General features: G+C 40.9%; 1 protein-coding gene across 1 annotated transcript in view; it reads right to left on the bottom strand.

Annotated features, from left to right (window-relative positions):
- The window catches only part of tinc (tincar), a 203,633-nt gene that overhangs the window by 175,327 nt on the left and 3,242 nt on the right, over nt 1-25,064 (bottom strand). The gene's annotated exons all lie outside the window — the stretch shown is intronic.

The raw sequence follows: 25,064 nt of genomic DNA, 5'->3' as shown, positions 1-25,064 counted from the left end.
CTAGTAATCTTGAGATGGAGACCTTTCTTTTGATATATAATATAGCCTACATGCGTTATAGTATTGCAATTTTCTCACAATACTGTGTTGCACGTCCAAATTATATATGGGGGCAATAAAGTGCACGAAATAATGGGTGAAGACCATATCTGCAGTAGCCAACACAAAAACTAAGATTTTAAAAAATGTTGGAAACATCATTAGTAGATACATTAGGGGTTGAAAAATGTAAAATCAAGCCATTTCCTCAATTGTGTCGAACGGTTGAAGGACTAAAGGGCCCGGAAAGGTTACAAATTGTGAGTCTTTGATAGTTCTATATAAAAAAAGTTTCGAAAATCACTTCGTGCCGACATGAAGTTCCGGAAAAAACAGCCTAAAATCGCTTGTTTCTTTACTTGTTTTCTTTTTGATTGAAATTTTAGCCAAATTAACTTATTTACATAATTCTTTCCGTAACGTATTCCTTGTTTTTATACTCACAGGTGTTTTTTGACTTCTTGAAAAATATCACACCGAATGTAGTTATAAGGGCTTGAGTGAAACTCTGCATTGACTCACATTAGCGCTTGTAGTGGTGCTTAAGTGAAACAGTGCATTGACTCACATTAGCGCTCGTAATGGTAGAAAAAGGCAAACTATTAATTTAATCGACCGGATAACGATGGTTAAGAAAAGGATTGCAATTTTTAGGAATAAAGAATTAATCCCATATTTTATTATATTTTATTTACCTAAAATTTGTAGCTCATATCCATAGGATGTTTTCAATATAGAATTACTTGCCTGAAGGGATTTTTCGAATATTCTACTTAGTGAAACTGTGCCTTCATTCTGATTAACCCGTCAATACGGGTGGGTACAGCTAGTAATTACTGTAACTGTAATAAGTAAGTCTGCATCCCTTACTTCAGGATGAAATAGCTACAAATTTCCTTAGAAATGCAAAACAGGAAACTACATCAAAGAAAGAACGACATTGAAGGAACTCTGTGGCCTATCAGAGGAGTCTGATACATGGCTGACTTGTCTTGTTATACTGTGGTCGTGTGTGACCCACAATCTAATGTTTATTCAGCGAGCGACGTGAAGGGAATTATTTAACAGCTTCTAGCAGCGAGCAGGTCTGCTGGTCCATGATTGCGTCAATTTGTCTCCAGACTCCATTTTCCCTTAATGTTTGTTGCTGTTGCACCTGTTTACAACGAGATGTCTCTCAGCGAAGATCACATCAAGTGGAGAGCAGTATTTCCGTGCCAACAAGAATTCTTCTGTCAGGCGAAAATATAAAGGAGGTAGTATAGGGCCCAACACCACCCCTTGTGGTCCCTTATCTCGTATGTCATAAACAGACGCAATCCATTTGCATTTAATTAATTTAAGATCTATAATTCACATCACTAAGGAGTATGATAGGAAAGACATGGAAAGACAGATTGAAAAACGGAGATGTGAGAAAGGAATTCGGAATGGAAAACCTAAATGAGAGAATTGATGGGAGTAAACTGAGATAATCTGGAGATGTAAATAGGATGGAGGAGAAAAGAAATGATGGAGATGAAGGGGGAGATCCAGAAGAAGGTGGATCGATTCAGTAAAGAGGAGTGCGAAAAGAAGAAGAAATCTGACTCGAACAAAATGATGGAGGAAGAAATGGTGGAAGGAGAGAGGAAGTTGGAGAAGTGCCATAAATATCCCGACCCGGCAGGAGCTGGATAAGGGGAAAAGGGAATGAATGAATGAATGAATGAATGAATGAATGAATGAATGAATGAATGAATGACTTCATATCCACCATGTGTACCTGAAAGTGATATGGACCGTGTTCTGAAAGCTGTTTCTATGTAAGAAAATAATTCGACACTTTCTTTACATGAAGTCAAATAGGAACTGCTACTCCGGTGTTCATGTCGTGCAAAAATACCTACGAAATAGAGACAAATTGCAATGTATCTGTTAATAAATAATAAAACACTACATCTTTTGAACCAGATTTACGTAAATGCATTACGTGCAGCTTTGTTAGAGCCTTTCCCTGAAAATGTAACATGCTTCAAGAATAGACTCCAGCATTCTGAAAATTGTGTGTAAATGTCTATGTAATGGTGTCATTTTTATGCAACACTCAACCCACTGTAAACTGTAATATTAAGGCATCTGCATTATTTAAGGTTTGTGTGAATTTGTATATGAACGTATATGAATGTATTTACAATGCATTTACAAGATAATAGTAATAATTAGTAATTGGACCGCTCAGCCTAGTGTACGTCACAGTGTAACATTTTAATTGGACCGCTCAGCCTAGTGTACGTCACAGTGTAACATTTTAATTGGACCGCTCAGCCTAGTGTACGTCACAGTGTAACATTTTAATTGGACCGCTCAGCCTTCCGTAAGTCATAGTGTAAAATTTTAATTGGACCGCTCAGCCTAGTGCAAGTGACGGTGTACAATTTCAATTGGACCGCTCAGCCTAGTGCAAGTGGCGGTGTACAATTTTAATTGGACCGCTCAGCCTAGTGTAAGTGGCGGTGTAAAATTTTAATTGGACCGCTCAGCCTAGTGCAAGTGGCGGTGTACAATTTTAATTGGACCGCTCAGCCTAGTGTACGTCACAGTGTAACATTTTAATTGTACCGCTCAGCCTTCCGTAAGTCATAGTGTAAAATTTTAATTGGACCGCTCAGCCTAGTGCAAGTGACGGTGTAAAATTTTAATTGGACCGCTCAGCCTAGTGCAAGTGACAGTGTAAAATTTTAATTGGACCGCTCAGCATATTGTAAGTCATAATGTAAAATCTTTTAAAACCTAAGGCGCGTGTGAATTTATATATGGCGGTGTTGTAGTGTTAAGCACTGGAAACACTTAAGTTGTGCGTGAATTTGTAAATGATGCTGCTGGATTTAGTATGTTAAACTAGTAGTACTTCTTGTACTATTTTCTTTCCATGGAATTGCTTGTTGTGCTCTTGTTGTTGAGTAATTACGTTCTAACTTTAATTGATTATCACACTGCTGTAAGTGATCTCTGTCACCGGGATATTTCCTAATTGCTCTGTATTTGTTATTAATAATATTATTAATAATAATAACAACAATAGTAATAAACTACAACGTATGAACTAGATTTACGTAAAATAACTCTTAAGAATGTCATATTCAAATATAAGTGCTCTATTATAGTGAACAAGTTTTCTTAAGTGTGTTCTGGATCCGCCACAGTCGTCTGTAGTACTAGTAATAGCTAATCTGCTTTGTATGTAAATGGAGTACTCAGCAAGAAGGCTGGTTGGATTCCCCGTAACAGCTCCACCATCACCTGTATTAGATGGCCTAGGCCTCACCAAAGAGGTGAACTACGGAATTGACGAGTGGGGTATAGTTTTCTGTCACTACGATTAACACTCCAGTTTTCGAGAAAATTTCCTGCATCGGTAATAAAACTTCTTAGCCAGAATTTTACCCCTATTACAATATCTGGTGACGGGCTGAGTGACTCAGACGGTTGAGGCGCAGGCCTAGTGAGCCCAACTTGGAAGGTTCGGTCCTGGCTCAGTCTAGTGTATTTGAAGGTGCCCAAATACATCAGCCTCCTGTCAGTAGATTTACTGGCACGTGGAGGAACTCCAGTGGGGCAAAACTCCGGCAACTCGGCGTCTCCGAAAACCGTCAAAAAGGTAGGTAGTGGGACATAAAACAATAGCGTTATTATTATTTATTTACAATATCTGGTAAATTTATACCTATTAAATTACTAAATTCTATTCCTTTCCTTACAATATTTTTACAGTTTATTAGTAACAACTTTGTCATCCTAATTTTATTTCCAGTTCCCTGTACTGTACATCAAAGACTGGCCTTGTATTAACAGCACCGAGCAGCTCTTCAATTAGCTAAAGAAAGGGTTGCTTTCTTCAGGGTGATTACCAACGTCTGGGGGACCGGATATAACACTTGAAGTAGTAGTAGTAGTAGAAGAAGAAGAAGAACAGGAAGAGTACGTATGTTTAAGCAGTAACACTGGGCCTCTCAAAAGCCCAAAATCTCACGCGTGCAAACAGAGGCGCAGAGGTTCTGTGCACAGTGCATCGGTACGACTCGGCTAGGCTCAGACCAGCGTTTTATCTCGGGCGACTCGGCTAAGCTCGACTCAATTCTGCTCGGGTGATGGAGCGCTGCAAAACAAGCGAGGAAGGGGGAGACAGGTGGAGCGAACGGGACAGACATAAGGAAGGAGAGAGACAGCGCTATGCTGAAAATCGAGTAGTGGGGGGTCTGCACTCTCTTCAACCTAGCGAAGTTATCTTTTGCACCTTGAGCCGCGCAATACACCGGTGCATGCACTCTGAGAGGCCCTGCAGTAATAGGATAGATATTGTCTACCCGCTGTTCCGTAATGTAGCAAGAGTAAACATAAGTTTCAGGTGTTCTAGTAGGCCAAGACCCTACTGTTTATGTACACCTCACAACAGAACTGTTGTCCGGAAGTGTATACTTGTAATTTGCTTTAGTATGGCTGCATTCTAACCTATTACAGCCTAAACATCCGAGCTATAATAACAGGTTAAATTGTAAACTGATGTGTGTATTAGGAACAGTCGACTAGCCCGCTTTTCCACAATGTAGCAAGGGGAACATACATTCTAGGGGTTCCGATAGACCATACCCCGTAATGTTTATGTAAAACCCACAGCATAGCCGTTGTGCAGGCGCTTCTGTAAGTTTGCATTCTGACCTACATATCCTAGCTTTATTGAAGGTTGCCGTCGGAATTAAGTACTTTTTATTCAGGCATTTCTTTCAAAGAAAGGTTTTTATAGCCTCCTTAAATTACATTTGCTTGTCTCCTCTCCTTATTTTTTTGAAGATCTCTGCGACACTCTCGTGTTTCAGTTCATTATTTTACAAAGAGATATCCTTACCTTGTTATCCTCATCAAAGCTGCTACCTTCAGTCGAGGCTCTCTAAAGGTTAAATCTATCTCAACGTTCTCGCTAGGTCAAGGGCAATCGAGCGGCGTTTTCGATCCAGCGCACGCAAGAGAAGGAAGGTCTCCGCGGAGTGTTGGAGCTAACAGGTCGCTTGGGAACTGTGTGAATGGAGTTCGAACATCGGAACGCCTTCTATGTGAAGAATTGACAATAGATTTCGTGACATGACTTATGTAGGGGACTAAATGCTATTATATTCAATGCCTGATATAAGGCAGGTTTTAAGAACTCCTCTTCAATGAATGGTTCAAACTTTTTGATCACTTTGAAGTATGAAATTGATGCATTCTTAGAATGAGAGCCTGGTTTTGTTAGCATGCATTGTTGAGATGCTAATTTAAAGTTCTCTTGACCTTCAGTTTACGAATTTCAATCCCTTGTGGAGAATCAAAATAATATAACGATGAAGAACACTACAGTGACATTTAATGCTTTCTTACTTAAGAGATTGAAGCGCTACAAATTAAACAATAATGTTTTTCATCTTAACAAAGAACAAATCTTCCCATTCGTCGTGAAAAATGATATACTATGTAAATTTCTCCTCCATACGTAGAACATGGAATCATGGGTATGTCTTGGGGCTTAGACGACGAGAGGGAGTGAGTACAGATTCTGTGGTTGTTGCTCTGTTAGTGGCTTCTTACGGAATGATGATGATGATGATGCTTGTTCAAACGAGCCTAGGTCATCGACTGCTAATGGTACGAAATGAAACGAAATGTAATAATTATTGAATATGCATGTAAATTAATCAGTGGATCTAATTTCTTATAAAATGAAATAAAAATAGTTTGAAATAGGATAGTCATTGCTCTTGAAGTGATATCATACATGAAATTGAAATTACAAGTTACAATAACACATTAAAATACACGAACATAAACTAAAAACAGAGTCAATAAAATGAAAAGTAGTTAACAATAACATACAAATTAAAATCAAATACAAAATATGCTTTTATACACGAAAAACAGGATAATATCCTTCATAAAACGGATGACAAGGTCTGCTGACTGCTAGTCATCTCGTTGGATGAGGGAGATGGGTCTCGGAAGTTTTAGACTACGGCGCAAATCGGACACATCCGCAAGTACACACTGGGGGAGCTTTTCCCTTCAGTAAGTAGGAGTGCGTCACTATACCATGGCTGATGCACTGCTTCTCTCCGTGAAACCCGAAGGGAAGTCTTCCATACCTTCCTTTAGTCTTTGTCAGCTTTTTTGGAGAAGTGGCCTGCCACTCCACCTCCCAATGGGACATCACCAAATATTTCAGCTGACAACCTTGTAAGGCAACGGCGGAAATGTGATCGCCTCCTTGGCAGCCCTATCAACTAACTCTTTTCCCTCTACACCCATGTGACTTGGGAGCTACATGAACGTGATTCTGGTGTAGCACTCCAACATCCGACCAGCAGGTCATGGATCCGCTGCACCAGACGGTGACGAGTGAAACATTCATCAATAAACTGAAACAAGCTGGAGTATTCACCTCTTACGACATGCAGGAGGCACAGATAATGAATGCATTTTTTCACTCCACCCACGGGAGAGGTAAATAATTCCGATAAATCGAAATAAACATATAATATTCTCTTACTTCCGGAGTGTTCAGAGTTTTAATCAATATTTTCACGTTCAAATTATTCGCCACTGCTCTGTCTAATAGTCCAATAACACCACCTTCCAAAAACATATCTTTCCGTCCAAAAAATGGCGCCCATGTTCCATGCTAATGACGTACAGTGGTTGCCTGGTTACGGCGTCGGCTTTATGAAGACGTTAAATTACTTATGCTAATTCGAGATACATCCCAGCCCCAAAACATACCCATGTTCAAATGGAAAGTTTTGGCATTCTTCCTTGTACTCATGCTCACTGTATTGAAATAATTAGAAATAATAGGTGAATAATTATTTTAAAAATCACGCACCATAGCACACTAAAACTATCAGACTCAAATAACGCGAACAAAGCCACGTTAAGCAGTTTGTTTGTGTGATTATCCAGAGATCGTCATTCAAGCTACTTGTTGAGGAAGACAACAAAATACGTCATTATCTCACTCAGACGTAGCCACAAATCTCTCGCCCTGCTGGAGAAATAGTTCTAAGGGTATTTTGACATACAGTGGAACCTGGAATCACCTCAGGAGCTAAATTTTACTTCGAGTTGTAGAAATTTCGAGACATAGAGAATACAGTTTTTGAGCATGTATAACACATTATTGAATCATATGTATCTACGGGATTGTACTGAATAGATTATTTTTAACTGTATTTTAAAAATAAACAAACTATTTTACGGTATCACTTTACTTATAACTAAAGCCCGGATTTATATGCAGTATCAGGTTAGGTTGCAAACTAGTTTGGTTAGTGGGCAGTGTCGGCCACCCGCTCTTCCATAGTATAGCAAGAGTAACATAAATTTTAGGGGTTCTGATAGGCCGCACCCCTAATATTATGCTAACCCCATAGTATAATCGTTGTGAAGGTAGACTATACTTGCTACTCGCTTCAGTAAGTTTGCATTCTAACCTATTAATGCATAAAAATCCGGGCTCTACAAGTTATAACCCTTATTATAGTAGCTTTTCAGATGACAGGATACTGTACGTACACTAGTGAAACACGAAACATACCTCCGTTAATACCTTTGGAAGAAATCCATTAGTCTCTTCTGTTTGTTACTGTTAACCTTGACTCACTTCACGTTGAAACTTCTCGTCAATACCATGCAGCCGAGATTCGTAAATGGAGCTTGTCATCCGCGAATTCTGGTGTTGCTTTCGTACATGACCGTTAATTAATTCACACTTGAGAGACAGCGAGGCTTACCTATTTTCCGATCACTAGAAATTTTAGTTTTTCGATTCCCTTTATATTAGCTCCCAGCATCACTGTAACCCTTTCTTTACTTGTTAAGTGTTTCTCACAAACCAACAATGCCGTATTGCACAGTTAATGTTGTACACAATTCGAGTAACAGAGTATTTTTTGCTTCTAGAAATCGAGTAATTCGTCTAATCGAATTTCAAGCAGTAGAGAAGTAAATTACACGCGAAGGATAGAACAAACAGCCGGGAAATTTTAAGTTACTTCGAGATATCGACAGTCCTTCTCTTCTTCCCATGAAGAAAAAATAATGTCAGGTTTTCCTACAAAACAATCAAATGATGATAAATATGTCTCTCACATCACAGCCTGCATGGCTGGTTAGGGTTACACTTCCGTCATATATTTTGTTACATACACTATTCCGTTACACTAATTTTTTGACGACTCCCATCTCTAAGACATATTTATGTCAAAATACACACTGACAAAAAAATTCAGACTGCTAACTCCTACCAGGTACTCGCCATAAAAATTGTCTCGCGGTCGACACTTTGGACCTGCTTGCTATAAACTTACAGCATCTGATTAGAGCAGCTATGTTTCTTTACCCTCACCAAAATAACACATTCTTCACATATTTTTTTACATTCTACACATATTTTTTTACCTTAAAAGGTTTTAACAGTCCAAAGGTTCTCGCTAAAGAAAATGAAGAGACAACTGGCTCTATGAATGTTACTCTGCAGTCGGACCCCTCTATCACATAGCCAACCGTAAAAAGTTCTCAATTTTTATTATTCTTTATTTACATCGCACCGATGCAGATAGGTCTTATGGCGACGAAGGGATAGGAAAGACGTGGGAGGGGGAGGGTAGCGGTCCTGGCCTTAATTAAGGTACAGCACCGGCATTTGCCTGGTGTGAAAATTGGAAATCACTAAAAACCATCTTCAGGGCTGCCGACAGTAGGGTTCGAACCCTCTATCCCCCGGATGAAAGCTCACAACCGCGCGCCCCTAACCACACGGCCAATTCGCCCGGTCAATTTTGATTAAGTTCCGAAAATCGTTACTTGGGTAGATTTACTAGTGAGTAAAAACTCCTGGGGGACAAAATTTTGGCATCTCGACGTCTCCGAAAACTGCCAAAAGTAATTAGGAGGACGTAAAAACAGTAACATTATTATTAATTAATTAATTGATTAATTAATTAGAACAAACACGAAAAATGAAAATCCACAGCCTGTTTCCAGTCATTCGACCGGGTCAGGAGTGGAATGAATAAAGCCCCCATCTAGCGGCGAGGATAGGAATTGTGCCGACTGCCGATGCCTGACGCACTCCTCTGGGGGCAATGATTAATAAATGACAAATGAAATGAAATATTGGTGAGTGTTGCTGGAATGAAATATGACAGGGGAAAATCGCAGTACCCGGAGAAAATCCTGTCCCGCCTCTACTTGTCCATCAAAAATCTCACATGGAGTGACCGGGATTTGAACCACGGAACCGAGTGGTGAGAGCCGGCGCGCTGCCGCCCGAGCCACGGAGGCTAAAGCAAACATGAGAATATTGTAAAATTCTTAAGTCCAATTACTGTCATAGAAGTCCCCCCCAAATTGTAAGAAATGGTGATTAATGCATTCGACTTGTGCTCTCTGGTTTCCTCCGGGGAGATATACGTTGTCTCCCTGCCAGGCTTTCAGGGCAGGTTTCAACAGAGACAGTTCCACTACTCCACGCTAACAAGTTTTCTTAAAGTTGGGAGGGTCTTAAGACTCTGTGGTGAGTTGAGTTGACCTTTGCCCTAACTTGGTTATGGAGCAGTTGATTATCCTAGTTAGAGATGGGCCAAGTTCAGACACTTGAGGAAGCTGCTTACGTCTTCATTAACACGACCAAGTTCAGAAAAGTGTCACCCGGATTCTGGCTTCTCGCTAATGATGGCACAAACAGAAGTAGTGTCGAACAAAAAGTGGACTCATCTGCTCTTATACAAAAGAGTTCTGATCTCACGGAGGGTAGCAGAACTGGTTTGTCATTTGGCACCTAAGTTCAAGGTCTTGGAATTTATTTATTTATTTAATGAATATCCTAATAGTTTGGACCCTATTTTTCACGAGTATATTAGGGTTATATTTTTGATTATTGGTCCTTGATACAAAAATAGGAAACAAAATTATTAAAGATATGGTGAATGAACTTAAGGAACTGTTTGTAGCAGCAGGATTTCCTCAATACAAATGGCTTTGAGAGTTCCACATTACAATTGTTTAAGTAACACTCAAGATCAAATTTGGCCTTCCAAACATGGCACAGGCAAACAGTAAATTGCCCACTGTTTGGGAAAATGCACAAAAGCACAAATAATCGCCTGCAATGTTAAATTTATAAAAAGTAAAAAACTTTCCATGGCCGGAGAGAAACTGAGTGAGAATGAATTCGGGCATTCATGTTTTGCACTGGAGTCGGTTGTATATGTCGGGAAAAATTCCCTTGTGACGGAACCCTTTTGTAATTTACCCAGAGGTTTTTCCACTGTCTTATTATATATGCTTAGATTCGGGCTTCTGAATACTTTGGGAGCGATTTTTTGTGGGTAATTTATGTGTTGGATGAGGAGGCTGCTTTTGCAAGAATGTCTGCCTTTTCATTTCTAGGAGAACCGGCGTGTCCTCCGATCCAGGAAAGACAGACATGGGAACACGGCGGTGCTCTAGGTCCTTTAGTAGCAGCCATTGGGTTGACATTGTGCTTGTCGTTGATTGTGTTCAGTGCATCCTACGATTCACTTAGTATCCGAGCACTATTGCTATTGTGTTCACACCACTCCACAGCAGACTTGATAGCCCATAGCTCGGCTTGAAACACTGACCAGCTGGATGTCAATTCATGCTGGGCTGAAAACACTTTGCTGTTGTTCTCGTAGACAACGAATGCACATCCCACTTTGTCAGATTCAGCGTTATCAGGTGTGCGAGAGCCGTCTGTGTAAATGTGGTAGTCATTACTTTCCTAAGATAATGTTATGCGTGAAAATGTTATTATTAAATCATATTATTATTAAAATTACATTTATCACCGATAAGGTTAGGAAGAGGAAACAAAAGGATCGAAATAAATTGTCTTGCATTTGCAGATGACTTTGCAATACTTTCTGAAAATGTGACATCTGCTATAACCCAAGTAAATGTCTTGGAAAGAATCGCCAGCAGAACTGGCTTAAGAATTTCTGCAGAAAAAACAAAATTTGTAACAAATATTTGGGATGCACCAAAATTTCTGAAAACAGATATTGGCCAAATAGAGAGGGTAAAAAAATTCAAATATCTAGGGGAAATAATCCAAGAAAATGGTTTAGAAAAATCTGCAGTAGAGGAGAGGGTACATAAAATGGAGAGAGCTTATGGTGTCACCAAAGATATCTACAATAAAAGATGCCTATCCAAAAATGCAAAAATAAGGCATTACAACACAGTAGTGAAGCCAGAATGCCTATATGCAAGCGAATGTCCGGCATTAAACTATAATTTAGATAAACTAGAAATACTAGAAAGGCGAATCGTGAGGAAAATATTAGGCCCACAAAACACAGCAGAAGGTTGGAAATTACGAAGTAATGCTGAAATATATAAAAAAATAGAAAATATATCACATGTAATGAGGAAAAGGAGACTTATGTTTTTTGGACATTTATATCGAATGCAAGATAGTAGATTAACCAGTAAGATTTTCAGATATTTGTGGGGTAAGAAATCAACGACAAGCTGGGTCAATGAAGTAAGAAAGGATTTGGAGAAAAACAATATAACAACAGAAGAAATAAATAATAGAGAAGGCTTTCGGGAAAAAGTATTGAAAATAGAAGGATTCCAAGGTAGGAAAGTAAAAAAGACTGGTTCAAAGTGGTCTGAAGACAGAAAGAAGAAACATAGTGAACAGATGAAAGCGTAATGGAAGAAAAGGAAAGAACAAAGAAGAAGGAATTGAAATTGGCACGTGGTCCTCTGGTGGCCCATTCGAAAGAAGAAGAAGAAAATTATATTTAAATATTGTAATTAATTCTAAGGTATTTAAATACCGCTCCGAGCTTTGTCATATCATACCTAAATAACTGTACCGTCGTTCGAGCTGTAGGGTATGAGGTACAATTATATGCAATGAACAAATTATCTAACACTCAGTCGCTCTTAGGGTATTTCAAGAAAACCCCTCTCTGTACCTAGTTCCAATAGTGGACCGCACAAACCCTGCAGATCCCAGAATCTCGTGTTTAAGATAGCCCACGCTACAGTCTATTCCCGGGTACAATATGTGTACGATAAATATATTTCAGCAATAACATTTTGGGCGTTTTTGGATCAAAAATTTACTTTTTATATGTTAAGTTTCGGTATTAATATTTTGCCTGATTCTAAAATAGAATATTCAAATCCCAACAGTGGGAAGTAGGTAATGAATTTTATAAATTCCTGTTGGAAGAGAAACTGTGCTTCGTTATGCTACGCATTTCAACGAAACACACTTTGTCTCACTTCTTACGTAGCGTTGTTTGTCAGTCCATTAATATCTTTGATTTTGCGCCATGTCTAACTTCTCCATCCCGATCTTAAGCTGCAGGAGAAGATGAAAACTACAGCCAAGACTTCACGTAGAACACTAATTCCTCCCCCTTCTTAAAGCGAGCTGGTTGGATTTAATTATAAAGAGAATCAAGCCGGGTGGAAAAAGCCATCGCGACATTGACACTTTAATAACCCACCCTCTTAGGGAGTGATGTTATATGAGACGCCGTCTTCTTCCTTTCCTCCTGTCTGCTGCAGAAGGCGACACTTACGGTAAATGCAACAGTTAACACGACAGTCTCATTCCAGGATTGCGAGGGTGGTTTGTAGTTCGCATGCTATTAATACAGCCCTGCACGGATATCTGCGTCTTGGCGGATACAAACTGTATGGCTGTGCGGATAATTTCTAAATAGTGAAGTTTATTGATTTTCACTCGGGTATACTTTTACTTTTGCTTGTGGTTAGGCGACCCTTGACATTGGCATGATAGAATGGTGATATATAGAGGCTTGAAACCATAAAACTGTAAATCTGATCTAAACCTAACTGGCTCCTGCCCGCAAGTAGAGGAACGAAGGAACAAAGCTCAGACGTCGCAAGTGAAAATACCTCATAAACTTGTCACTGCAGGGGTTCTGGCACCGGTATTCCCGTGGTGTTCCCCACATACGGGGTACTAATCACAAGTTTCTAATACAATCATCCCTTGGTCGTCCCTTTTAATCGCCTCTCATGACAGGCGGGGGATACCTATTCTTCGTCTGCGTCCCCCGCCCACAGAAGGTATACATGTTATGGTTCTACCTTAATAGCACTAGGTTTGATTATTTGATTATTACTGTTAAGTTACTGTTAGTATTGTTAACATATTTTTTTCTCACCATAGTGGTGTAATTATACTTTTGCTGCATTTGAGAGTAGTAATTATTATTAAGATTTGATAGACATGAGGTAGGCTTTTAGGCTTATGCCGTGTCAAGAAAATAAGGTGAAATTCTTTACGTTTTTTAGAGACTCTGTAAGTACGGGCCGTGAAAGCATCAATGACAACATTATTAAGATTTTTCTTGGTTAAGACTAGATAAGCGTAAGAAAGGAGTATATTCCTAACTTTGCCAGGATAAATAAAATAAATTTATCTTATCCTGTACGCACACTTCACACAGATTTTCTTGTTGTGTGGTAGCCAGGAACGAAATAGACACTAGTGTATGTTTCTATTTAATAAAGGGAATCTTCCCGGTGACGTCGCCAATGATGTTGGTGTATCTCATTGATCAGTACACCAGGCAGGGTGTTGACTGGGATTTTGGAAGGGAGGGTGCGATCAGTGGTTGAGAGGAAGTTGGATAAAAACCAGTATGGTTTCAGACCGGGGAGGGATCAGATTTTCAGTATGAGACAGGTAACTGGAAACTGATACAAGAGGAATAGAGTTATATTTATGTTTCGTAGAAGAAGTGAAACATGGACGATAACTAGCTCAGAAAGAAAGAGAATAGAAGCTTTTGAAATGTGGTGTTACACAAGAATCCTGAAGGCGAGATGGATAGATCGAATCACGAATGAAGATATACTGAATCGAATTGGTGAGAGGAGATCGATTTGGCTAAATTTGACGAGAAGAAGAGATAGAATGATAGGACACATCTTAAGACACCCAGGACTTGTTCAGGTGGTTTTTGAAGGAAGTGTAGGTGGTAAGAACGGTAGGGGTAGACCAAGTATGAATATGACAAGCAGATTAGAGCAGATGTAGGATGCAATAGTTACGTAGAAATGAAAATGTTAGCACAGGTTAGGATAGCATGGACAGCTGAATCAAACCAGTCTATGGACTGATGACTCAAACAACAACAGATCTAGAGAAGGCATATGGCAGAGTACCGAGGGAGAAGATGCTCGCCGTACTGGGGGAGGGGGACTATGGGATCAAGGGTAGATCATTAAAATCAATCAAAGGCATTTATGATGCCAACTGGGCTGGTGTGAGAACTGATCGTAGAATTCATTCTTGGTTCAAGGTACTTGCAGGGGTTAGACAAGGCTGTAATATTTCACCTTTGTTGTTCATAGTTTACATGAATCATCTACTCAAAGGTATTAAGTGACAGGGAGCGATTCGGTTAGGTGAAAATGTAGTAAGCAGTCTGTCCTACACTGACGACTTAGTCTCAATGGCAGATTGTGCCCAAAGCCTGCAGTCTAATATCGTGGCACTTGAAAATAGGTGCAATAAATATGGTATGAAAATTAGCCCTTACAAGATTAAATTGATGTCAGCAGGTAAGAAATTGTGAATTAAATGTCAGACTGGGGATAGAAAGCTGGAACAGGTAGATAATTTTGAGTATTTAGGTTGTGTCTTATCCGAAGATGGTAGTACAGTGAGTGAGATTGAATCGATGTGTAGTAAAGCTAATGTAGTGAGGTCGCAGTTGCGAACAACAGTATTCTGTTTAACTCCTGGACGAAACTACCTTTACATCGGTCTGTTTTCAGACCAACTTTGCTTTATGGATGTTAAAGCGGGGTGGACTCAGGATATCTTATTCATAAGTTAGAAGTAACAGACATGAAAGTAGCAAGAATGAATGCTGGTACAAACAGGCTTGCCCTTACGCATGCTTTCTTTCCTATTGGAACGTTACTGAACTTCGACCGTTCTTCAGTTTTGAATCACCCTGTGTATGTGCAGTGCGGTGAAGTGGGATAGTTCACTAACTTACGAGCAAGAAGTAGCATGGTATAACACAGACACTTTGCACGCTTCCGACGCTAACGTCTGGTAATTCTCTCAGGCGGTCTGCAAAAAAGAAGTACATGATGAACTGGTGGATTATTTAGCTGCTTCAAACTGCATCATCCTACTTACAAACGAGTTGGCGTAGAATTTTAATGGCTTATATCTCTTTAGCCAGACAACAGTAGCCCATGCGAGATCTGCATATGAAGTTCAGACAACATGAGTGGCATTTTAGCTGCGAATTTCAACTTCATGCTTGTCTGGGTAAAGTAATGTTCTGTCTTAAATTGGAGTGTACTAGGTTAATTCGGAGAGATTTGGGTTCCATTCTCCACGAGAAGTCGACAAATTTAGGATTTTTTAAAGATAAGTAAGTCATATTAAATCGGACTGACCAATGAAACAAATAAAGTCTCCTGAATTAAATTTTGTTCGTCTGTTCTCTTCTCCAAATTCAATCCAGATTGAGCAAGGCAGTGTGTATTTGCATTGCAATTCATGTGACCGACGAGGCAGATTAATTTTATATCCTTACATCAAGACATTTATATTAGAAATAGTACTATGAATGTAAGGTAGTGGAGAGTGAGGATATGAAGATGTACATGGAGTGGTAAATTGTAAGAAGATGACACTGAAAAGATGAGCTAGAGAAAAACTGCGTTGAAGAAGAAGTACAGGAAGATGAAATGATGGAAAAATGCGAAGATGGAGCAGAATAAGATGATTCTGGAAGTATGAAATAGAGGATGATGGAACTGGAAAGCTATAGAAGTAGAGGCAGGTGAAGTAGAGATTCTTTTTTTGTAATTTGCTTTACGTCGCACTGACTGAGATAGGGAAAGGATAGTGCTAGGAGTGGGAAGGAAGGAAGGAAGGAAGGAAGGAAGGAAGGAAGGAAGGAAGGAAGGAAGGAAGGAAGCGACTATGGCCTTTATTAAGGTACAGCCCCAGCATTTGCCTGGTGGAAAATGCGAAACCAAGAAAAACCATCTTCAGGACCGTGGAGTTCCACCCGGCTATCTCCCGAATGCAAGCTCACAGCTGCGTGCCTCTAACCGCGCGGGCAACTCGCCCGGTGAAAAAAAGGAAGAAAAACCTGGAAATATGAAGGAGGAGAGGATGAAGTAGAGGCAGGTGAATTATAGAAAGAAGTAGATGAACATTGGAAAGATGAAATAGAGGACGATGAAAGCAGAGGCAGGTGAAGTAGAGAAAGAAATGGAGGAAGATAACACTGGGAAGATGTAGGAGGAGGATGGCATTGAGAAGATGATATTGGAAAGATGAACTAGAAAAAGATGAATCAGGGGGAGACTGGAAATATGAAGTAAAAAATGAAGTAGACGAAGATGGCAATGGAAACACAAAATAGAAGATGAAGTGAAAGATGGCATTAGAAAGACGAAGATGACAATAAGAAGAAATGGAGGTAGATTATTTTATGAAGATGAGGAAGATAATAATCATAACGAGGATGGGTGACATCTGGTGGGTTTGGGGAGCTGCATGTTAGTGAGGTAGATAGTATTGTTGAGTGTGGGGTGTGAGTAGGATGTTCTTGTCAGCACAAATACCCAAGATTAAATACCCTCGACCCGGTCGGGAGTCGAACCCCGGGACCCGACGATCTAAGTCCAATACGCTGACCAGTCAGTGAGGAGTCAGGAAAAGGAAGATGATGATGTGTAGATGAAGCAGAAGAGGTAACATTAAAACGGGAGAAGTAAAGGAGATGATGTAGGAAGGTCTCTAAAGCATGTCTTGCTGTACGAATACAGCCAACAAACGAGAGAACAGTTGAGAATGTCCACCCGGCATGTGCATCGATCAGACTGGACAGTGTTGCTGTATATCCTCCTTTCTGTTATTGAAATCAATATCACGCGAATAGCACAGAGTCCCATCATGGTGTACGAAGATATCAGTGAACTGCCTCTGTTTAAGGAGACACTTCTGCCATCTGCAGTCCTCCCAAACAATTACCTATAATACTGACTCTTATAGTTCTGTTGGTGGACCAACCATTCAACAATGTAAAACAATACAGTTTGCAACCAGTTATTTGGTTTAACGTTCAACTGGTATCACACTGTATTTTGGTCATTTATTTTAACTTCTTCCTACATCCTCTGCAGGCTGCCACAGAGACAAGCAATACCTGACAAATTTTGGTTAGGAATGAACCTATTCTTTATAGAAATGTAATAATGAAAGAAAGAATTTTTAAGGTCCATATGCGTGGTTCCTAAAATTTGAGGTAGAATCTTTGAAGGCGCAAATTGCTATGGTGGTGTTGAAGTCCTAACTGCTACGAAAAGTTTCGGGACGGTAATAATTTTCAACACGGAGATTGCACTTTACTGAGTAGTACGGAGGTGAGTTCAGAAATCCGTCTCTAATAGTTTAGAAATTATGGGTTCAAATGTAAAACTCTGTTAAAGAGGGCGTGTCCTCGAAAAGCCCACCTTCGTGACTAGCATAGCCTTAAATAATTTGAACGTTTAATACAATATTGTGGGAAAACCGCACGACTAACATCTATGTATTATACATTAAAAGAAAGATCTCCATATAAATATTACTAGAAAAAATATTATTTATTTCATTAGGACCTTGATTTGAGTAAAATAGTCATTTATTCGAATAATACAATGCTTAGGTCGTTGCAGTTAACTGTCTTCGCCAGTAGATGGCTCTATGAAAGTTGTCTCCACTGATAATCCTATGCCAGCCCGATAGAGGGCTGTATTTCAAAAAGTCCCTTATTTTGAAACTTACATTTAATTATTCAGTGTAGGGTTATTATTTATTTATTTATTTATTTATTTATTTATTTATTCCTGGTTTACATTTGTAGCGAAGTTAGAGCTCACGGCCCTCTCTTAAACTTAACCACTATAAACAATAAAATTTAAAAATGTAAACATAAAAGTAAGACATAGAAATTCTAAAAGGACATAATACTACGGACAGATAATTCTAAGACTAAGTTAGGTCTACATATCAGTATGGCAATTAGTGTGACAATACTACTACTACTACTACTAATAATAATAATAATAATAAAGAAGAAAACCCACTCACACAACAAACACACATGATTCACACAACTCAGTTTTATGTTCCCAGGAAAAACTTTCGGCAGGCAGATTTGAATTTATGAGAGGAAGTAAGGTGCCGAATGTCCATTGGGAGTGTGTTCCAGAGTCTCGATGCAGTAACTAAAAAGGAATGATTGTAGGAATTCGTTCGACTTAGTGGAATTTCAAGTAGGGAACCAGAACGGGTACTAATTTCGTGGAATGAGGAAAGGAAACGATAATTAGAAGAGAGGTAAGTAGGAGTGTTCGTCGAGAGCACGTGGTAAACAAGTGTCATTAGGTGAAAATTCCTTCGTTCATTTCGTTCATTTATGCGTAGGCCATCCCAGTGTTTTGAAATATGGTGTAACATGAGCGTCATGTCGCAGCTCGAAGGCATATCGTATGCATGAGTTTTGTGCTCGCTGAAGTCTCAAAGCTTGTCCAGCATTTAGATTGACTAGTACCGTATCACAGTAGACTAAAATTTGGAATAGTAGTGCTTGGATTAATTTTAATTTATGGTTTTGAGGAAAAGCATTCTTGTGACCTTTCAGGAGGTATAGAGCTGCATGAACCTTTCTACATAAATTACTTACGTGTTCATTACCGGTCAGATTCTCATTGATGGAGATTCCAAGATTAGTTACATTTTTAGGTTCGGTACAGTAACGTCATTGATTATGATTGGAGGAGGATTTATATTTCTTATTACATGTAATAATTTAGAGTTTCCTATGATAATACTGTACTTTGTGTTTTACAAGGATTTAGGATTAAGTGGTTGTTTTTAGCATAGGCTGAACTGTTTCATGTAAAATCTGTGTGAACTGCCAAGCACGACATTTCACGGTTCAAAAATTCCATGTGTAGTCACAACAGAAATGTACGTTTAAAGACAAATAAATGGTCTTCCAGAGTTCAATATATTTTCCGTTACTTTTCACACGCTTCTTTTATCATCCGTTTCATTTTTAGTCATGCGTTCGTAGCTATTACTGCGACAGGCCACGAGTATTCTTAAATACTGGCTTCAAGTCCGAATCACACTATAGAGGGGATATCATTTAAGACTTCGCACTTCTAGTCTCAGGCCGCAGGAATCCCCAAGCGAGCGCAAAGTGGCTTGTGTCAGGAGGTTCGAACACTTGCACGGAGTGACACTAGCACCGAGTCTTAATTTACATTTACTCCGGTATTAATAGACACCTGCAGTACTTCTCATAGCATCGACTGAAGAGCTGGCCTACTTCTTCGGCGTAAATTGTTGATATCATACTCTCATTTTCACTCGTACTTTTTTTTTTGCATTTACCACACTTTTTCTCATTTCATTCGCCGCTTCATCCAAAATGCGAACATGACTTGCCTCGCCTAAATCTGTATTACTTCATCTTGTTATTCTTCCTTTACATTTACTTTCCTTGAAATGTACGCACCGCCAATGAGTCAGTTGATTTTTATTGGTACAGTTCATAACTTACTGAAGATCGTTGTAAATCACCAAAGCGTCCTCTTGGTGGTCTTGGGTGAACTGCAGAGCCGCAGAACAATTATCACCAGTTCAACATGGTTGATGATGATGATGCTTGTTGTTTAAAGGGGCCTAACATCGAGGTCATCGGCCCCTAATGGTACGAAATGAAATGACAACAAAAAGTTCAAAAAATCCACTGACCAAAATAAAAAATAAAAATTCATGAAAAATGAATGGATGGACATGAACCAAAAAAAAAACAAGAAAGAAACAAACGAAAAACAGTGGATCTGACTCAAAAAGGGTCATAAATAACACTATTACTGACCAAGGGACCACTTACAAAGCACAGTCCTGAATCGAGGGTGCTTGATGTCTAAAGGGGTCCAAAAACCAGGTCTAAGGCCCCTCAGAATGGTACATGTCGCGAGTAAAGTAGAACCATAGTATTTGTAATGTTGGGGTACTAATCAAAAGTAGCGAAGACTCACGGTGTTCCACACAAGATGATACTACTCACAAGTATTGTACTTCGTACAGGGAACGCAGACCTATGGTGTTTCTCACACAATGGCGCCACTCATAGTCAACGCAAACCGATGAGGTTCCTCACCTAGATGTACTAACCACAGGGACTCGCACTATCCCGTCGTGTTCCTCACAGAGTGGGTACTAATCACAGGCAACGCAGACCCACGGTGTCGCTCACATGGGTACGACGCACGGGTACTGGAAATCCACAGGAGAACCCCCCTCTTGCTGCTACTAATCACAAACCTATTTCGTACCTAATGTACTGGTACTACTCGCAAGTACAGGCAACCCATGGTGTTCCCCACATGATGGTACGAATCAAAAGTAGTTTCATGGTCCTAATTCAATCATCCCTTGGTCGCCCCTTTTAGTCGCCTCTTACGACAGGCAGGGGATACTGCGGGTGTATTCTACATGTGCGTCCCCCACCCGCAGGGGGGTAGTGTGTTTGGTCCGCGAGAGGTATTTTATTTCCCTCAAGTCCGCCGGCAAGCCAGTTAGGACCCCCCTATCCGCCACCTGGGACGCGCCACCACGTGGGAGTATCACCTCTCCCCCTGCTACGCCTGCGTAGTAGGTTCGTGGAGTTCAACATGGAACCCTAGTTGTTACCAGGTATCAACTGTAGCAGTGAATTCCAAAGGTATCTATCTATCTATCTATCTATCTATCTATCTATCTATCTATCTATCTATCTATCTATCTATCTATCTATCTATCTATCTATCTATCTATCTATCTATCTATCTTCATTCATTCTGCGTGTGGCTTTCAAAGGCCATGATTTTACACGATAATGGTGGAGATGAAAGAGGAGGGGAGCAGAGTTTTACTGCTGAACGTGGACTAAAGGTTTTGTGCGCTGCAGTAAAGTCTAAACAGGAAATGAAATCGTTAACACGCTTGATGGAGTCCCCCTGTCCGTATCGAGAGCGAAGACGATTGGTCCTTCCCGAGCCGCAGTAGCCACTGTTATACAGTCGAGATTGGAGTGTTCACTGGGCGAGGCAAGCAGAAGTAATCTTTCTCTCCAGGCCGATATTGGCGGTTCTGTTATTGCATTCCACGTTCCGACGCCGCTGATGGCTTGTGCCCGTCCTCTGACAGATCGCTGAACTATGTATAAAGGATGGTGAGCAAGTCTCATCGCAACATTCTATGTTTTGCTGATGGATATGCATGGCTTAAGTTATGATAATAAAAGATTCTTAGAAGAGTGTTTCACTGTGGGTTGTCAACATCTTCTCTTTTACAATACATTACTTTAAAAAAAAGCCGACATGATTGCCTTAAAGCGAACATTCTCATTTCCTAGAGAGTCCCTATGCCGGCTCCATGGTGTAGGGGTAGCGTGCCTACCTCTTACCCGGAGGCCCCGGGTACAATTCCCGGCCAGGTCAGGGATTCTTACCTGGATCTAAGGGCTGATTCAAGGTCCACTCAGCCTACGTGATTACAATTGAGGAGCTATCTGACGGTGAGATGGCGGCCCCGGTCTAGAGAGCCAAGAATAACGGCCGAGAGGATTCGGCACACCTTCGGGCTGAGCAGCGGTCGCTTGGTAGGCCATAGACCTTCTGGGCTGTTGTGCCATGGGGTTTGATTTTGTTTGGTTTGGAGAGTCCCTAATGCAAAACACGAACTTTAAGAAGAAGAAAGAAAGAAAAATCACGCATCTTGTGTAGGCTGCCGTGTTCACCTTCGATGTGCAGGAATTATGGAAATGAATCCCGCCAAGTATGAGTTCTGGGAAATTTTATTAGCTAACTTATTAAAATCCTTTTTTAACTTACTCAGTTCATTCGAAGTGACCCTCTTGAAAACATTGCAAACGTTTGCAGTTACAGTCTTCGCTAGATTCATACGCACCGTCTCGAAATCTCCCCATCACGCTTTTCATACAACCGAATTTACGTCTTTTCCTTGTACAAGTTCCGATACTTACATGCGTATCCTCATCCCTTGAATTGTTGACACCAGTATCCATCATAGTACATATACACTGACTGACAGAGCAAATGCAACACCATGAAGGAGTGGTCAGAACTTTATGCCAATTGCAGGGTAGACTGACGTCACTGAGGTATGCTCATGATGTGAAATGCGCCGCTGTGCTGCGTACGTAGCGAACGATAAATGGGACACGGCGTTGGCGAATGGCCCACTTCGTACCGTGATTGCTCAGCCGACAGTCATTGTAGAACGTGTTGTCGTGTGCCACAGGACACGTGTATAGCTAAGAATGCCAGGCCGCCGTCAACGGAGGCATTTCCAGCAGACAGACGACTTTACGAGGGGTATGGTGATCGGGCTGAGAAGGGCAGGTTAGTCGCTTCGTCAAATCGCAGCCGATACCCATAGGGATGTGTCCACGGTGCACCGCCTGTGGCGAAGATGGTTGGCGCAGGGACATGTGGCACGTGCGAGGGGTCCAGGCGCAGCCCGAGTGACGTCAGCACGCGAGGATCGGCGCATCCGCCGCCAAGCGGTGGCAGCCCCGCACGCCACGTCAACCGCCATTCTTCAGCATGTGCAAGACACCCTGGCTGTTCCAATATCGACCAGAACAATTTCCCGTCGATTGGTTGAAGGAGGCCTGCACTCCCGGCGTCCGCTCAGAAGACTACCATTGACTCCACAGCATGAACGTGCACGCCTGGCATGGTGCCGGGCTAGAGCGACTTGGATGAGGGAATGGCGGAACGTCGTGTTCTCCGATGAGTCACGCTTCTGTTTTGTCAGTGATAGTCACCGCAGACGAGTGTGGCGTCGGCGTGGAGAAAGGTCAAATCCGGCAGTAACTGTGGAGCGCCCTACCGCTAGACAACGCAGCATCATGGTTTGGGGCGCTATTGCGTATGATTCCACGTCACCTCTAGTGCGTATTCAAGGCACGTTAAATGCCCACCGCTACGTGCAGCATGTGCTGCGGCCGGTGGCACTCCCGTACCTTCAGGGGCTGCCCAATGCTCTGTTTCAGCAGGATAATGCCCGCCCACACACTGCTCGCATCTCCCAACAGGCTCTACGAGGTGTACAGATGCTTCCGTGGCCAGCGTACTCTCCGGATCTCTCACCAATCGAACACGTGTGGGATCTCATTGGACGCCGTTTGCAAACTCTGCCCCAGCCTCGTACGGACGACCAACTGTGGCAAATGGTTGACAGAGAATGGAGAACCATCCCTCAGGACACCATCCGCACTCTTATTGACTCTGTACCTCGACGTGTTTCTGCGTGCATCGCCGCTTGCGGTGGTCCTACATCCTACTGAGTCGATGCCGTGCGCATTGTGTAACCTGCATATCGGTTTGAAATAAACATCAATTATTCTTCCGTGCTGACTCGGTTTCTTCCCCAACTTTCATCCCTTTCGAACCACTCCTCCTTGGTGTTGCATTTGCTCTGTCAGTCAGTGTAATATTAGCGTAACATATCTACAGTACACACAAACACACCCACCCACACACGCACATACAAAAACACTTTTACCTTTGCGAAAATCAAATGATGACAATATGTCATGGACATCAAGCAACGGATAATAATTTCAGGTGGAAACCAGCCATAACACTTATGCCCGGTTTCTGGAACGTGAGATATCGAATGGTTAACTTGTGTTTTGGCGTTGCACGAACGTAAGATACATCTATCGGTTCGATAAATCGCCTGCTAACTTAAAGGGGCCTGAGCAGGTGATATCTATTTGTTAACTTGGTGGGTGCGTGCGCAGTATACTTCAGTATCGGCAGCTAATATTGTGTTTGTTAAAATTTCCCATGGCTTTCTCATCTTCTTCCGACGAAGTAATTGTAGAAATGGTCATCATTCTAGAACGACCACGATTATATCATCGTCGGCCTAATGTTCTATTGAAGTATAGTGAAAGTGAATTCAAAGGCAGATTCAGGTTAAACAAATACTATAATACGTTTGGTTGAGGATACAGGCGACAATTTGTGTCCTGTGGCAAATAATTTTCCATTGTCGCCTGTTGACCAAATATTAATTACGATACCCTTTAATACTACCGAGTTTTGTCATATTTATATCTGTGACTGAATTCGTGTCCATAAAAGCACACGTACTAGTAACTGAGTATAACATAAATTACACATTTATCGTAGTAGGCCTACTTGTATTGGCAGTGAGCATATACTTTTATCTGGGGTTGTTTTAATTAACGATATTACATTACAAGGAAGTAAAAGGTTATATAATTATGTCAATTACCCGATATTTATCGCAATACTGTGGTCAAACAATGTACACATTTTGGAATAACAGCGAATAGATAGGGTATATTTATAAGGCTCAGTGCAAACTGGATCACACGTGACATGTGCTGCTGGCGTGCATATTTCATTAGAAATCCTAAAACAATGGCACATTCTTCGACTGTCTTTAAACACTACGAATCTGACACCCATATCTAATCGGATACAAATTTCTCACTGCATGGCAAGGAGACAATAGGAGCTGCAGGGAAAGCTCATGCACCTGACAGTCTAGGGAATACATCTCATGAACAAAAACAAAGCAGTGCGAGGGGGTGGCATCTAGCGTGTAATATGAAACTTGATCAACGAGCCAATAATTAACAGTTCGATAAGTTAGCTGCTATTTACGCTGTGCAATTCAGCGAAGATTTACAGAGTCAACAGGTGTAACAGATCAATAGCTATCGGACAGATATCTCACCATTCCAGAAACCGGGCAATAGTAACAGTTCTTGCTGAATGCCATAATGTAGAATGTAATTGCGAAAATACAAGTAATGTTTCTGTTTCGAATGTTGTTGAGTGGATGGGAGGCGTAGGAG

This window comes from Anabrus simplex, chromosome 12 (assembly GCF_040414725.1).
Source record: "Anabrus simplex isolate iqAnaSimp1 chromosome 12, ASM4041472v1, whole genome shotgun sequence".
Classification (NCBI taxonomy): domain Eukaryota; kingdom Metazoa; phylum Arthropoda; class Insecta; order Orthoptera; family Tettigoniidae; genus Anabrus; species Anabrus simplex.
The sequence above is the reverse complement of the archived record's forward strand: the minus strand, read 5'-3'. Positions and strand labels throughout refer to the sequence as shown.